The sequence below is a fragment of the Helianthus annuus genome, chromosome 1, assembly GCF_002127325.2.
Source record: "Helianthus annuus cultivar XRQ/B chromosome 1, HanXRQr2.0-SUNRISE, whole genome shotgun sequence".
Taxonomy (NCBI): domain Eukaryota; kingdom Viridiplantae; phylum Streptophyta; class Magnoliopsida; order Asterales; family Asteraceae; genus Helianthus; species Helianthus annuus.
The window spans coordinates 101990964-102004198 of record NC_035433.2 but is presented as its reverse complement, the minus strand read 5'-3'; the positions used below and the strand labels follow the sequence as shown (position 1 = coordinate 102004198).

The window sequence follows — 13235 nt, the reverse complement described above, 5'->3', positions numbered from 1 at the left end:
GATTTCCATCAAAGTATTGAGTTCAAACACTCATTTTAATTCTGTTTATACATGGTAATCGAATGATGAAAGCAAGCACAAGTCATCATCTTTCATATGATGAACTTATGACTTGTGAAGTGTGAACAAGTGGAAGCTTTGGCTTTCCAAACTCAGTTCCACTCCTTCATTTGAACCTTGTATGAACACTCTTGTGACTTACTAGAATCAAAGTACCTTAGCCCCGTATAGCCTCTGACACTTAGGATTACCTTTCCATGTCGTGTTGACACACACGGGTTGTAGAGTACTTGGTCACTTAAGCTTATGTTAGATAGGTTTATTTCTTGTAATTCATGATCCTCTGAACCAACCTTGTGATGGTTTGTGTAGTGGTGAATCATATAATGAGGTTTTAACCTCCTTGCTTGACATACATGATGCTACATGCTAATCTATGATTGGACTTAGTTTTAGGATGTTATTATTACTATATAAACTATACGTATCTATATAAAATATGGTTGAGTTTGTGATGATAATCAAGTCATGATTGTTCATCAGAAACCTAGGCTAATATATCTAAGATTCTAAGTTGTTTGTTATGATTCTAATGGGTAATTTGGGACCCATGAAACCACTTAACATAGTGTCATAAACGAGCTCTTAGAACTAGATATGATTTTCATATACATACTTTTGATACTTTAAATTCCAAGTCTGAAACTTCCATTCTAATTCCATAAACTTACACACCTTCGTTCCCCATGTAGGGTGACTTGGTGATTTCAACCTCAAACATACAACTCTTCACGAGATTATCAAGTTTGAAGCCTGCAAAACCGTGAGTACACTTGACCCATTTTCGTTTTACACATTTTTTGGGTGCAACATGTTAGTCTATTAAATCACAAACAACATTCAACTCTGTGTTCAACAAACGACAGCATCATTTTGCTTCTACTCCACCGAAATAAATCAAATGTTCTCTCCGCCTGCTTGTAATGGCACTATCAAGGTCTCGATTTCATTTCCCCCTTTTTTGCCCTAACTCTGTTGCTTAGTTAGTGTTTCTGTTGTTTTTTTTTATTTTGTTGTGATTACAAGTGGATATAGTTTCAATTCTAAGTTCATCGAGTCAATTTGTTGTTTGAAATTAGGGATTTGAAACTTACATTTTGTTGATGGTTAGTTTAGGGTTGATTAATTTTCATTTTTGATGTATAGGGATTTGAAACTCTATGGAATTGTTACAATCAGAAGCATCAAGCCCAAGGTCCTCAACGAAAATTACATCAGATTTGTTAAATCAACATACTTGGTGTCGTCGATGACCCTAATTTTGAAACGGTTTCATGGGTTTTTGTTTGTAAAGGTATATATATTTAGTATTGCACTATTTACCATGATTCTGACTAATTTGGGTTTTGATTTGAAGCCCTTTATTTACGAGTTTGTATTTTGATTTTGGATCTATTTGCTTGTTTTTCTCGAATTTGTCATGACTGAAAGGAAAACCCTAAGCTAGTGATTTCAAAAGTTGAAGTTTGTTGGTTTAATTTGATGGGTTGGTGTTAAGCTTGCAATATTGTAAAATGAACATGCCCCTTAATATGCTAAAAGAAATATAATTGACAAAACTAGAAGAATTAGAGCTAGGTTTGATGGTTTTTGAGGTGGTGGTTTACGGATGTGGTATTGTTATTCCTTACTCGTTATTATGAATCTGTTAAGTTGGCTGATGGTTGTTTTGTGATTTGCTAGGCATTAGATGAAGTTATTGCAGAATTGGATACCCTAGAAGAGGGTTCTTACAAGGACAACACCCTTATACAACTTCTTCATGACAACCTCACCTTTTGATAAAGAAGTTTGTAGGGCACCTGTCTTTGGAGTTGAAGAAAAACAGAAATTGGTAGTTTATATCAGCCAAATTGGTAGTTGCGAGGCCACCATTAGTACCTTGTTCCACCCGCCAAATTGGAGTCCTTAGTCAGTAAGAAAGTTTATAATTTTCTAATTAATTTATACTATATATATGTAGTTACTGCGTTAAGGTGTTTTATTATTTGCTTGTTTGTTGGTCTTCTCATACACTTAGGTTTGTGAAAGTTGTACTCAGTTTTATATTCTTTCCAAACTTGATAATAAAGTTAGCTAAGTGATATGTTGAGACTACAATGGACATGACAAAAAAAATGAATATTGGCAATGGGCCTTGATGTGCGCAAAATGCAACATATAGATTACATCAAATGTGACATAAAACTAACCCTTTTTAGTACTAATGTTGGAAAAAGTGCGTTTTTGTCTTCCTTTTGTATTTCAGGATTAAATGAGCTCAAATGAACAAAAGAAGCAAAAAGGCAGCTAAATCTAACATAAATACAAGAAAAGTAATAAACGTAGCATGCCCGACCTCTCGGCAGCATCCTCCCAAGCAAGAACAAGAGAACAGAAGGCTGAACACGCCTTGTGCTTAATGAGCACAGGGGCGTGCCCAAGTGTCTGCAGAAAAGACAAAGTTGTAGAAGCTTTTATCATCCACCACGGGGGCGTGCCTAGCGGACACGGGGCCGTGGTCAACTCTAAGATTCGAAGAATCTAGGCAAATCTTGATAGTACAGATACGCTTCTGCACGCAGGGTCGTGCCCAGCGGACACGGGGACGTGGTCAACTAATGCAGACAAACTGCAATTAATGAAGAAAGAGAAGATGGGTTGACACGGGGTCGTGCCCAATTGACACGGGGTCGTGTCCGGGCTTCTGTGCAGGCTATAAATAGGGGTGCTTGGCTCATTTGCAAACCATCCCTTGGCAAACCACCTCTCTCACACTTCACCCACCCACCACCACCATCACAACCCACATCCACCACCATCATCCATCATCCATCATAGAGTGTGTGAGTAGTCTCGAGATCCAAGATTGATCGTAAGAGTTCTTGACAATCAAAGGCCATGTTTGCCTAAGTCTCTTACATCACTTGGTGAAGACAAGTGTTTAGTGTAATACTTTTTATTTTTAATCTTTTCGCACTTTTTATTTGGTTATGTATTAATGACTTTAATAACTAGTTTCTTATGTTGAAGGTGAATCTTCCTTATCATTTGTCCGTGGTGTCTTGGCATTATTTTACTTTCTATATAAAATAAAAGATTTTCACCATTCATATCTCCACGGTCTATATGGAGATATGTTGGCTACCTGGTCGGGGGTTAAGGGAATGGTTTAGTAAGAGTCTTGCCTTGTTCAGTGTAGATCCTGCAAGTACCTGGGTCAACTTTAGTAGGACCTCCTTCAATACCCACTGGTATTGGATGGCGGGCGTCCGAACTCCTTGATCCCCTCATATGTAAACTACTATTAAAACATTAACCTGGCTATTTAGGATTGTATCCCTGCTGACTCAAACTACTTAGCCGAGGGTAATGTCACCTTCAAAAGAGGGGCCTACCACATCACGCATTAATAACTTAATTAATTATCTTTCAATAATCCAACCCTTTACGATTGTATCCTTGCTGACTCAAACTACTGGGTTGAGGATAACGTCACCTTCAAAAGAGGGGCCTACTACTATAACTAAGATAATATCTTAAAAGGTGCAAAAGTGCGGAAATAATCAAAGGTTACACTAAATGCGAGTCAGATCCAAGTGATTCATCTTGTCTATCTGTTTTTATTTTTATTTTTATTTTCAGCATTTTTAGTTTTTTTATTTTCTAGTTTAACCTTTTTTCTAAACTTTTGATTTGATTAGACGTTGAGGATAAACCGGTACTAAAAGCTCTTATGTCCTTGTACGACCTCGGTATCTTGCCAACACTATACTACGCTCACGATGGGTGCACTTGCCCATATGTGTGTTTGGTGTTAGTAAAATATCGTGTTTTATAAATTTAAAACTTGACTAACGTGTAAAAAGGGCTAAAAATATACATAAAAACCTATACCACCACACACACATCAAGTTTTTGGCGCCGTTGCCGGGGACACAATGATTTTAAGAAAGTTAGGAATCAACGGTCTAATCATTTTTTCTTATTTCTCAGTTTTTTTTAGGATTTTTATAAATTTTCAGCTTCTGCAGAGCTCAGCACGGGCCGTGCCTGGTCGGACACGGGCCGTGCCCAGCATTATTACTGGTAGTTTTTATTTTTTGAGTTACAGAGAGTTGAGCACGGGGCCGTGTCGGTGCAACACGAGGCCGTGTCGAACTCCCCAGTAACAGGGTTCCGGAAAACAATCACTGTATCTCTGACCACGGGCCGTGTTCATCTGAGCACGAGGCCATGGTGAAACTTCTGACCAACGTTCTTTTTTGTTTTTATTGCAGGACTTGGAACCCAGGCGCCACATCTGAACTTTCCACACAGTGTATGAGCTCCAGTTCTAGTAGAGACATAAAAGAACCTCTAGACGAACCCGAACGCTTTCTAAAAAAACACTTAAAGCTAAAAACCAAGAGAAAGTTTCGGAGGACCCACTTCCAATGGCTGACCAACGTACCCTCATGGATTACCTACGACCCACCGTAGGTAATCTCGGCGCCGCTATCAATGCACCGAATGTCGAAGCCAACAACTTCGAACTTCGGCCGCATTTGATACAAATGCTTCAAAACTCCGCAACTTTCCATGGGCTTGCGGAGGAGGATCCCCATCTACATATTACTAACTTCTTAGAAATATGTGATACCTTTCGGATCAATGGAGCATCAAACGACGCCATCCGCCTTCGAATGTTTCCTTTTTCACTAAAAGTCCGAGCTAAGGCTTGGCTTAATACCCTCCCAGTTGGCTCGGTAAACACCTGGGATGAACTAGCCCAAAAGTTTCTATATAAGTATTTCCCTTCTGCTAAAACGGCTAAATTAATGACTGAAATTAATACATATTCACAAGAGGATGGAGAATCCTTATATGAAACTTGGGAAAGGTTCAAGGAGCTACTAAGAAAGTGTCCTCATCACGTTCTTGCGGTATGGCAACAAGTATCCACTTTCTATAATGGGTTGTTGCCACACACAAGACAAACACTTGACTCTAGCTCCGGGGGACTTTTAGGTAATCGTCGCCCAAATGAAATATATAATCAAATTGAGGAAATTGCTCAAACCAATTTTCAGTGGCACACACCCCGATGCAATAAATCTATTGCCCCGGGCGCCCATAAGGTTGATGAAAGCACTTCTTTACAAGCTCAAATCGAGGCCCTTTCTTCAAAAATCAAAAAGCTAGAGATGGCAAAAACGGCCTCGGTTATAGCTTGTGAGGGGTGTGGTGGGCCACATGAAAATTGGAGTTGTATGAAAGAAATAGATAATCAAACAGAATCGGTAAACTACATTAATATTAGACCTAGGCCGTCGGGTCCTCCAACGGGTACCTGCAACCAAGGATGGCGTAACCACCCTAACCTTGGTTGGAGAGAACCCGGCAATAGTAGTAACCAACAAAATCTAAACCAACAAACAAACTTTCAACAACCAAGAAACAAGTCACAAAATTTCTCTAAACAACAAGGGGGACGAGAAAGGCTTGAAGATACCGTATCTCGCCTCACCTCCGACACCGAAAAGAAAAACTCGGATCGATTTCAATAACTGGAATCGAATTTTAGAAATCAACAAGCTAGTATTCAAAACATTGAAAAACAATTAAATCAACTAGCTCAAAATTTCTCCGAGAGACCACAAGGCGCGTTACCAAGTAATACCGAAACCAACCCAAAGGCGCAAGTACATCTTATCACATTGAGAAACCGTACCGTGGGTCCCGAGGAGGCTCCATTACCTCCAACTGAAAAGAGCCGGTCTAGCCAAACCACAACTCCACCAACGCCCCAACAAGAGACGGCTCCTCCACCAAATCAAGAGCCCACCAAGAATCCTCCGGTTCCGTACCCCCGGTCGGTTAATTCGCCAAAAGACCAATGAGCAATTCCTAAAGTTCGAAAATTTGCTAAAACAATTGCATGTTAATGTTCCATTTATCGAAGTCCTAACCCAAATGCCTAAATATTCAAAATTTATGAGGGACTTTCTTACTCACAAAAGGAAAATTGAATCATTGCAATTAGTTAATTTAAGCGAAGAATGCTCCGCTTTGCTACTCAACAAACTCCCGCAAAAGAAGATTGACCCTAGAAGCCTCACAATTCCTTGTTCGATTGGGGAATCTCCGATTCGCAATGCACTAGCCGACCTCGGGGCTAGCATCAACCTCATGCTCGCATCAATGTTCAACCGACTCGGCCTATGGAAAACAAGCCCTATAAAAATGAGCATACAACTCGCCGATAGGTCCGTCAAATATCCACAAGGTGTCGCTGAAAATCTATTGGTCAAAGTCGGCGAATTTGTCTTCCCGGTCGGCTTTGTCATACTAGATATGGAGGAAGATACCGAAGTACCACTCATCTTAGGGAGGCCATTCCTAGCTACGGCCCATGCAGTGGTAGACATGAATGGTGGAACACTAACATTGATGACTGGGGACAAGGAAATGAAGTTCGGAGTTGGAAAGAGAGTAGAGGACGATGACCCGGTCACTTACATGAAGGTCATAGACTCAAGTTTGGATGATGCTCTCCGACGGTGCAGCATGGGATGCAAAACATCCCACTTGGGTAACATATGACCAGGCTTTGGGTCTAGCCAAGGACCCTTATAAACGTTGCGTACCACGGAGGCATTCCGCGGAACTATCCTTAGTTTAGTTTAGATTAATTTTCATGTTTTCTAGTTTAGTTTTAATTTTCAGGAATAAAACACACTCGGGATGGTGAAGGATACCGAGGGAAACTTGAATCGGCACCCCATGCACAAAAACAGGGCCTCCCGCAAAATTTTCTTCATTACAGCAAGTTCGGCACGGGCCGTGTCCAGCCAACACGACCCGTGCTGAACCATCTGCAGAAGATCGCCCAGTTCAGGTAACTGGACTCGGGGCGTGTTCACTGAACATGCCCCCGTGCCCAGGCTTTTTTTTTACTTATATCTGTTACTGGCAACCTGAACACGGGGCCGTGCCCGGACACCACGGGCCTGTGTCCAGATGCCTAGTAACATTAAAATTTGTTTTTAAACACGCTTTTACACATTCAATCAACCTAAAAACTTATTTTTGGGGCACATTGAGGACAATATGTAATTTAAGTGGGGGGGATGCTAAAACCTTGAATCTTGCAAGTCATAATTACAAGCCTTACACAAAACTCTATTGGAACCGCTAAACACCCTGATATTTTTTCAAAAAAAAAAAATTTTTTTCATTTTTTTTACTTGTCTTGGTTTAATTTGGGAATTTCAAGTTCTAAAAAGGTTATATTTTTACAAATTTACAACTGATAGCGTCGTGATAAAAAGAACCAACATAAGAAAATTATGAAACAACATGACAACTCTATTTAAAATTTGATTATATATACTTGATCACATAAAATTTGATTATATATACTTGATCACATAAAAACTCATTCCCACAAAAAGTGAGTTTTGAGCCTTTATTGAGCATATAAATATAAATCTTTAAACTAAATGCTCATTTTTCGTTTCTTGTGTGAATAGCCGCTTGGTTCTTACGCCTCTAGAACTTGCCATTACGATACATTCCCGGTCCTTACCAACTTAAACCCAAGTAAGTAAATGATGGAGGCATTAGGACTAACCCTTTTTATTTCAACACCATTAATTTTCTTTTTTTTTTTACCACCTACCCAAAATCCCCCTAGTTAACCCCTTTGACCCTAAACCTTTTCATTTCTTAACCCAAAACAAACACCCTTTTACCCACAAAACCCTTTTTCATTTTAAACCCTTTATTTTAGTAACAAAGCTCGGTTTTCTTATGACTTTCTTATTAAAAAAAAGAAAAAAAATGATGATAATGAAGCCAAAAGAAATAAACAAACAAGTTTATCAAAAACAACTTTGTTTGAAAAATTGCTTCATTGGAATAAAAAGTCATAAAAATAAAAAGTCTTATGAAAACCGACGCTTTTTACGTCTTTCGCCCTTTTCTACTAACCACTAACCCAACCACCTACCTTTAACCCAAGCCTAACCCTACCCCCCAAAAGTCATCTTGATATTTACAAAGGTGTATAGTTAAAAAGGAGGAGGATTGATTGCTTGGCAAGCTTATGGTAGAAGTAAGTTCCATGCCGCTCTCGAGTGCTTCACAAAAATACATCTTCGGCCGAGTGTTGAGTGATCCCCCGTGAGGTATGTGAACTTGTATATAAAAGGAATTTTAAAAAGGCATGTTATACCCTAATAAGTAATTTATCTTATGCAATGTTTTAAATAAATCATGACGAATAGGATTGTAAATAAAATAAAAATAAAACCTACTAAAGAATCTTCGAAATCCCGACACTCTATGACAAGCCCAAAACCTTCTCTTCTACCCATTCCATTTGGGAGTGTTAGCCACATTGTAAAGAGTTTTGCTTGAGGACAAGCAAAGATTCAAGTGTGGGGGTATTTGATGTGCGCAAAATGCAACATATAAATTACATCAAATGTGGCATAAAACTAACCCTTTTATTAGTACTAATGTTGGAGAAAGTGCGTTTTTGTCTTCCTTTTGTATTTTTAGGATTAAATGAGCTCAAATGAACAAAAGAAGCAAAAAGGCAGTTAAATCTAACATAAATACAAGAAAAGGAATAAACGTGTCATGCCCGACCTCTCGACAGCATCCTCCCAAGCAAGAACAAGAGAACAGAAGGCTGAACACGCCCCGTGCTCAATGAGCACGGGGGCGTGCCCAAGTGTCTGCAGAAAAGACAAAGTTGTAGAAGCTTCGATTACCCACCACGGGGGCGTGCCCAGCGGACATGGGGCCCTGGTCAACTCTAGGATTCGCAGAATCTAGCCAAAGCTTGATAGTACAGATACGCTTCTGCACACGAGGTCATGCCCAGCGGACACGGAGGCATGGTCAACTAATGCAGACAAGCTGCAGTTAATGAAGAAAGAGAAGATGGGTGGACACGGGAGCATGCCCAATGGACACGGGGCCATGTCTGGGCTTCTGTGGAGGCTATCAATAGGGGTGCTTGGCTCATTCGCAAACCATCCCTTGGCAAACCACCTCTCTCACACTTCACCCACCCACCACCACCATCACAACCCACATCCACCACTATCATCCATCATCCATCATAGAGTGTGTGAGTAGTCTCGGGATCCAAGATTGATCGTAAGAGTTCTTGACAATCGAAGGCCATGTTTGCCTAAGTCTCTTACATCACTTGGTGAAGACAAGTGTTTAGTGTAATACTTTTTATTTTTAATCTTTTCGCACTTTTTATTTGGTTATGTATTAATGACTTTAATAACTAGTTTCTTATGTTGAATGTGAATCTTCCTTATCATTTGTCCGTGGTGTCTTGGCATTATTTTACTGTCTATATAAAATAAAAGATTTTCACCATTCATATCTCCACGGTCTATATGAAGATATGTTGGCTACCTGGTCGGGGGTTAAGGGAATGGTTTGGTAAGAGTCTTGCCTTGTTCAGTGTATAGATCCTGCAAGGACCTGGGTCAACTTTAGTAGGACCTCCTTCAATACCCACTGGTATTGGATGGCGGGGGTCCGAACTCCTTGATCCCCTCATATGTAAACTACTTTTAAAACATTAACCCGACTATTTAGGATTCTATCCCTGCTGACTCAAACTACTTAGCCGAGGGTAACGTCACCTTCAAAAGAGGGGCCTACCACATTACGCATTAATAACTTAATTAATTATCTTTCAATAATCCAACCCTTTAGGATTGTATCCTTGCTGACTCAAACTACTGGGTTGAGGGTAACGTCACCTTCAAAAGAGGGGCCTACTACTATAACTGAGATAATCTCTTAAAAAGTGCAAAAGTGCGGAAATAATCAAAGGTTACACTAAATGCGAGTCGGATCCAAGTGATTCATCTTGTCTATCTGTTTTTATTTTTATTTTTATTTTCAACATTTTTAGTTTTTATATTTTCTAGTTTAACCCTTTTCCTAAACTTTTGATTTGATTAGACGTTGAGGATAAACCGGTACTAAAAGATCTTGTGTCCTTAGACGACCTTGGTATCTTGCCAACACTATACTACGCTCACAATGTGTGCACTTGCCCGTATGTGTGTTTGGTGTTAGTAAAATATCGTGTTTTATAAATTTAAAACTTGACTAACGTGTAAAAAGGGCTAAAAATATACATAAAAACATATACCACCACACGCATATCAGCCTCATTGCCTCACGGTCTCTTTGATCACATATTTAAGCTATAAAGGAAAAGTTTTAAGGAGGCTGCAACCGTTTGATCCTGGTGATCTCTTCTTATATGTGATCACAAATTTGGGGTGAATAAGAAATGGGGTCGTTCCATTACAGAGGCATTGAAGGAGGTGCCACCAGATGTCAAGGATTGGTACTATAATTAATCAAATTAAAGGCAAGTTGTGACTGATTTTGTTCAGATTCAAAGCGAGTCGAGAAACAGTTGCCTATTAGTTTCCAATGGGTGCTTAAGAGGTAAGTTTTCTATCTAATTTACTTAAGTGATATCGATTTTAGACTAGATTGAAACATGCAAATTTGGGTGTGTGTTACTTTTATAGCTATGATTGAGGCCAATCTTGGACAAGTTTGAACAGGTGGTGTTAAACTCAAGGCACATAGACAAGAAGCCTAGGATGGCTTGTCATAGCCGGTGGCTCGAGCGCAGTTTTGTGGTAAGCTTTCTTTATGCTATTTGTTTTGACTAGGTGTACACCCGTGTGAATACACGGGTTTGTTCTAATAACGATCGGAATCAAATACTAAAAAACATATTATAATATATTATTTAAATTCTTTGTGTTTAGTTACATATCTTTATAAAACAATGTTAAACATATGATCCATCATAAATTTTGCTTAGTTCGGTCTCGTTTCTCGCCCTATAGTCCTTAATTAGCTTGACATGATCTTCATTCCCACGGCTCTCTTTCTTCTGGTCAATAGAAGATATGATCCTCCATGATGCCCTCCTGGATCGATATGTCCTGATTTCTCGATAGAAGTAAACGACGGGCTGCTATTACTTGCTTTAAATTTCGGCAGTAGACCAGAAGCGGAATTGCGGTGACGGGATAAATGGCTGTGTTTCTGTACGCAAGACTTCGAGCCATTTTAGTCTTCCACTATACCCATACCAAATTGGGCAATGTCTGCTGAACAGGATTTCAATCGACCCTAAAGCCCATCTGAGCACTTGGTTTAAACAATCCGACAGGTTTATAGGTACAGAACCTTTAAAGGCTGGTCTAGGTGACATACAGTATATTGATCGCCAACCACATGCATGCATCTTGAATCCTGTAAGAATATCTTCCATCACAGAACCGTAAATCCACCCAATCTGTCAATATTCAACTAATTAGATACTGTTCAAAAATCCAAATCATCTTAAAAGGTTTAAAAAGTTGAAACCAATACGAAAACAAACCTCACTGCCCCAGTCGTTTCGTCATCATACCCAAAACTGATAACCTGAATACCTTTTTTTAAAAACACTCTCTAGTGCTGCAGATTGTGTGACATTAGTAATGATTTTGAATTGAGCACACTGCATATGTAAACATTGAATGTAAGCCTAGAGTTGGGAAATGACCTAAAGAAGTCATTTGAAGAGCGGTCTGCACAAACTACAATTTTTCCGATTGCAAGTGCTTCAGCTGTTGCTGTACATAACTCATCACTCACACTTGGATTTATATGAATCTGGGTATGATGACGTTTATTTTCTTGTAGGCAACGGACTTGCATCTTTCCAAATTTCGTCCACAAGATTTACACGATATAAGTAAACTAACTCGTGATTGCTTTTAGCTACGCTTTCCTTTAATTCATTCACAGCATCAGAAGAAAAAAGAAACTGCTCCCTTCACAAATACAAGAAAAGGTCACACGCATATAAAATACACCATAAAATTAAAAACTATTCAAATACTACTCACGGGATCGATGTCGATTCTGCTACCAGGAGCTAAAACATCATTTAGCCACTCGGCAGTGCTAGGGACACCCGAGCTACCAGATCGCATTAGGGTCCAGCTCGAGCTCAACTGCTTCTCAGCCTGGTACACAACATCAAAATAAAAAAAAACATATTTTAATTCATATGTTTATTATAATGATGGATTTGCATCTTAAGAAACTGAGATAATTAGATAAACACCTGGAGGTAATATCTCCCATCTGTCCAAAGAGCTGCCTTATGACTTGTAACAACTGCAGTGCCAGCACTACCGGTAAAACCTGTTTATTATAATGATGGATTTGCATCGTTGAATACCTGCAGACATACACCCCTTAACTTTATTATATTTTATATAAAACTGCAGAAAGCAGTATACATGCACTTGAACTCAATAGTCTGTGTATAAACTATACCCTGCAAACTTTTATCCAAATCGCGTAATAACGCATACTTCCTCTATAAAATGTTTGGCAGTGGCTCCAAACCTACATAAAAAATAATAATACACAAATAAAAAAACCCAATTTAACAACTCTGGTATGAAACCCCAGTATTTAAATTCTATAAAAAAAAAAATTTAAAAAAACCTCAATTAACAACTCCGGTATGAAGCCCTAATATTTAAACTCTACAATCAGGCATCAAAATCACTCAAAATTCTCCCTTTAACAAGCAAATAGAATCAAACATAACGACTGAATAATATAATATCCACCAATTTAACACTTTGGTAACTATTCAAGAACAATTTATAAACCCTAAAAATTAGGGCTCGAATAAATTTAAACAAAATTAAACAAAAGAAAAAGAAAAAAATTCTCATCAATCAAACTTACAAACAACACAAAATATAAACTCTCAAAACCCACCAACATCATACCATATCACCACCCAAAACTTAAAATCTGTAGAAAAATTGAAACAATGTAACAAAACTATAACTTAAACTGGAAATTGAGACGAGTTTTGCTTACCTTTTGAGTCCTTAGAGACTCAAGCACAGTCTTGTATCCAAGAGTATACTTTCCACTCTTCATCTTTATGAAAAGAGCCAACCTATTGTTGATGCTCTCCTGAGATTTCTTCTGCGATCACATAATACAAATCACCAGAGTCAATAATCAATTCACACACACACACAAGCGAGCATACACAGATGTGTAATTTTATATTACCGTCTTCTTGACTGAAACCATTTTTGATCCTGAGAATCAACGTCCCTCTA

The 13235-nt window shown here is 38.8% G+C and overlaps 1 long non-coding RNA gene and 1 other non-coding gene across 2 annotated transcripts; both read right to left on the bottom strand.

The window, feature by feature from the left end:
- Positions 1-4853: 4853 nt before the first annotated feature.
- LOC118482833 lies at positions 4854-4960 on the bottom strand. The gene has a single exon (XR_004868966.1). It is a non-coding gene; the product is annotated as a small nucleolar RNA R71 (small nucleolar RNA).
- A 6843-nt stretch (positions 4961-11803) lies between these two features.
- LOC110938187 lies at positions 11804-12291 on the bottom strand. The gene is made up of 3 exons (XR_004892552.1): positions 12209-12291; positions 11988-12107; positions 11804-11912 (listed from the first exon to the last, which is right to left on the bottom strand). It is a non-coding gene; the product is annotated as an uncharacterized LOC110938187 (long non-coding RNA).
- Positions 12292-13235: the final 944 nt, after the last annotated feature.